The sequence below is a fragment of the Acinonyx jubatus genome, chromosome D1 (assembly GCF_027475565.1).
Source record: "Acinonyx jubatus isolate Ajub_Pintada_27869175 chromosome D1, VMU_Ajub_asm_v1.0, whole genome shotgun sequence".
In the NCBI taxonomy this organism is placed as follows: Eukaryota; Metazoa; Chordata; class Mammalia; order Carnivora; family Felidae; genus Acinonyx; species Acinonyx jubatus.
The window spans coordinates 26,333,846-26,338,032 of NC_069390.1; the positions used below are offsets into that span (position 1 = coordinate 26,333,846).

At 49.5% G+C, this 4,187-nt stretch overlaps 1 long non-coding RNA gene across 1 annotated transcript; it reads left to right on the plus strand.

Annotated features, from left to right (window-relative positions):
• The first annotated feature begins 875 nt into the window (after positions 1–875).
• Positions 876–3,122, plus strand: LOC113603408 (uncharacterized). The gene is made up of 2 exons (XR_003424988.2): positions 876–1,298; positions 2,326–3,122. It is a non-coding gene; the product is annotated as an uncharacterized LOC113603408 (long non-coding RNA).
• Positions 3,123–4,187: the final 1,065 nt, after the last annotated feature.

The following is a 4,187-nucleotide window of genomic DNA, read 5'->3' on the forward strand; positions in this document are numbered from 1 at the left end:
ATGTCGTTTTTGCTGGATGGGCACACAACAGCGTCCACTGCAGTCGTTATGAATTCATATGCACGGAAATCTATGGTTTTGTTTTGTTTTGTTTAATATGTGTTTTAAGGGGGAAGAGGAAACAAGAAGGTGTAACCCTGGCCCCTCGGGAAACACTCTCATTGTGCCTTTTGGTGCCATAACTCCTCGGTAGCATCCAGCCCGCTCCCACTTCTTGGACTCCCTTCCCCCATTTTTGGTGCAGCACCCCCACCTCTAACACCCAAGATTTTCATGCTACCTTTCTCAGTCTGATAAGAATGTACATTCCTACCCCCACCCCAGAGTTATTTGGACTGAAAATGAGAATTGCAACAAAGTGTGCACTAAAGACGGGATTTCAGGCATTGGGGGATTTTATCCCCCCCCCCCCCCCTGCCGAGAGGAGGATCTTCTAGGTGTTGCCAAATTATCCAACTGGTTTTGCTGACCCACAAGGTTGGCCAAGGACACAGCCTTCTAGCCCTAGAGCAATCCCCTCTGTCTGAAGGTGCCAGTGGAAACAGGTGGAGTCACAGCTGGGCTGATTAGAGGCGATGTCAGGACTGTCTTGGGAGGAACCTCCAAATAGGAGTGCAGGTGGCAAGCCTTGCCTAATTATCAATGTGACAAGGCTGTAAACCGAGACCTCAGGAGGGGAACATTCTTGCTTCGTCTCTGGCAGACGGAAGAGACTGGTTGGGGCTTGATAGCCATCAACTTGACCCTTTCAGGTGTTTAGAAACACCCCCCTCCAACTGTCAGCCTGCAAAACGGGCCCACGTGACTCTTCAACAGGAGGAGGATGGCTCTGGCTGCAAAAGAACCGGTTCCGGCCAGCGATGGGAACGGTTCCTGGGTGGGATCCGGCCGCTGTTCTGTAACGTCAGGTTACAGCGACAGGGTATTTTGTCCAACGGCATGGATTTCACCTTCAGTACCAGTACCCCCATGTCAACAGTGAAGGTCAACAGACAGCCTTATAAAATGAGAAAACATGCGCCCAGTGTCCCAGCCTCCCCCCTCCCGAGGGTGTGAGCTATGAGACCACACTTGGCTTCCCCAGGCGCCCCTCCCTCCCGCGCCCAGCGCACACAATGACCCCCTTATGCACTGCCCGCCAGCCTGCCTGGGAAGGACACTTGGTGTGCGCAGAGTTTTACTACAGTACTACTGTACGTGGTAATAATTAACTCGAAATGGCATTTACGACGCTGAGATGTGATGTGTGCTGCTTTCCCTCATCCCTCCAGCAAACAGGACGTACTGACTCTGAACAGGTAGGACGAGTTACTGCCAGGCCCTCAAAGACACAGTGTTCTGCTGTGGAATTAGCCGAGCATAATGGGCCCATTGAATCTGGCGGCAGGCACTTTCCTCTCTCGGCCGCCCAGATAGATCCAGGAGCTGGGCCTAGACCCCAGGGAATGGCTGGTGGGTAGGTTTGGGTTTCTAAATGGGCTTTGTTCACTCCCTGCAAGAGAAAACTCCAAAGCCGAGCACAAAACTGGGAACTGGGCAGAAAGCTTCAAACAGAGTCCCTCAGTAGAAGTCGGGGGCTGAACAATCCCTCTGAGCGGCTTCGCATTGAAAACAAGGCTTTCTTCCCTTGGGGCTTTTCGTGTAATGATTTACGGTAAGGGATTAGGGCCGGAGTCCAGCTTTCGGGGTACCTGGGGCTGAGGTGGAGAAAAGGCACAGAGCATTTAGGTAGTTTACTCAAAACACACAGCCAGCTTGGGCTGGAACAGGAAGCAAGACAGGTCTCCCAACGTTTTGTGTTTTGGCCTCAAAGGAGCAACTACGTTTGCTCAGGTCAGTCGGTTCCAGGCGACGCTCCTCATGTTAGGAGTCCCAGCGTCACTCCTACCTTGCGCTTGACTGCTTACTGGGTAGAAGAGAAGAAGCAGTGGGTGTGGCAGACAGAGTCTGAGAAAGCAGGTTCCAGTCCCAGCTCCGGGACCCACGGCTGTGTGATGGTGGGTGGAGCCCTTCACATCTTTGGACCTCGGTTTCCTCATCTGTAAAGAGAGAAAGCCGGGACAGGTGACCTCCAGAGTGGCTCATACACCATTGTTCAGCAGGTGGAACCCTGCCATGAGCAAGTGCTCTCCCTCCACCAGGAGCATCCGGGACAACTTGGGCTGGGGGTGCGGTGGTTGGAAGATTCCAGGAGAGAAAAGGAAGTCCTGAAGAGCACACCAGTAATTTGGAGCTTTTACCTTCCTTCCAGTGACCCATACGAGCCCTCCTGGAAATAATAAAGTGCTGATTAGGATCTTAGAGTCCATTTTCTTTCATTTTCAGGCCTTCGGTCTTCAGATGTAGTGACTTGGCCAAGGTCACAGAGAAAATGGGTAACAGATCTCCTGCTTCTCACCTGCAGCTTTTGCTATGTGCTCAGCAGCTAGTGACTAGACCATCCCTCAGCAGGCAGCAGCAACATCTAGAAATCTAGATTCCTGAGGACGTGACATCAGTGATTGAGCTCAGACCCTGTGCTATGCCCATTATCTACATCAGCTCGTTTTTTTTTTTTTAATTTAAAAGCTAATGATACTATCAGCGATAGCCAAATTATGGAAAGAGCCCAAATGCACATCAACTGATGAATGGATAAAGAAGATGCGGTATAGATATACAATGGAATATTACTCGGCGATCAAAAACAATGAAATCTTGCCATTTGCAACTATGTGGATGGAACTAGAGTGTGTTATGCTAAGCGAAATAAGTCAAAGAAAGACAAATATCATACGATTTCACTCATGATTGGAATTTAAGAAACAAAACAGATGAACATAGGGGAAGGGAAGCAAAAAGAAGATCAAAACAGAGAGGGAGACAAACCATAAGAGACTCTTAAATACAGAGCACAACTTGAGGGTTGCTGGAGGGGTGTTGGCTGGGGGGACGGGGTAAATGGGTGACGGGCATTAAGGAGGCCCTTGTGGGGATGAGCACTGGGTGTTCTATGTAAGTGATGAATCACTAAATTCTATTCCTGAAATCATTATTACACTATATGTTAACTAACTTGGATTTTAATTTTAAAAAATAAAAATAAAAAGCTACTGATAGGTTGGGGTGCCCATGTGGCTGAGTAGGTTGAGCGTCCGACTCTTGATTTCAGCTCTAGTCACGATCCCAGCTTGTGTCAGGCTCCGGGTTGAGGGTGGAGCCTGCTTAAGATTCTCTCTCTCTCAGGGCGCCTGGGTGGCGCAGTCGGTTAAGCGTCCGACTTCAGCCAGGTCACGATCTCGCGGTCCGTGAGTTCGAGGCCCGCGTCAGGCTCTGGGCTGATGGCTCGGAGCCTGGAGCCTGTTTCCGATTCTGTGTCTCCCTCTCTCTCTGCCCCTCCCCCGTTCATGCTCTGTCTCTCTCTGTCCCCAGAATAAAAATAAAACGTTAAAAAAGAAAAGATTCTCTCTCTCTCCCCAGCCCCCTTAACCCCGCCACTGCTCATGCTCTATCTCAAGAATTAAAAAAAAAAAAAAAAAAAAAGGCTAATGACAGATATCCCTGAAACTAATATAATGTTATCTGTCAATTCTATCTCAATTTCCAAAAGACAACCCGTGATACATGTACTTTTATCAGTTCTATATAAAGATGTGGAAAGCCAAGCTTACAGGATGATTTGCCTGAAGTCACAAGGTTTAATATTGGAACTCAAGCACTCTGGCATCAGAATCTGTCCACTGGACCACTGGACCACATGGCCTTGCTAGGGGTGGGGGAAGGATGTGGGGCTATGGGCTCTTATTCAGAGTGAGGACAATATTTCATACTGATGGATTTCATAAAATGACTTCAGCACCCTGATTAGGAAACTGATTGGAGAACAGGGGACCCCTCACATGGGCCGTGGTCTTTCCTTGATTCACTGGCGCAGGCCCTGGAGACAGAGCCCCCGTCGTCCTTTTTGCAGCCCCCTAAGAAAGGGTTAATCTTCTCCCTCAGCTGTGCTTCTAAGGATGCTAACACCCTGGGCCTAGCCAGGGCGTGGGTGATCCCATGCAGAGTGAGAATTTGCACAGAATCCTCCAAAGAGGAAGAAAGCAGTGTGGTCACTCTCTGGCTCCGGCTGCTAAAGCAGACAGGACATTAGGCTCAAGAGCCTAAGAACTCTTGCCCAGTAATAGACCTGGTTTCTGTGTCTTCGTGTG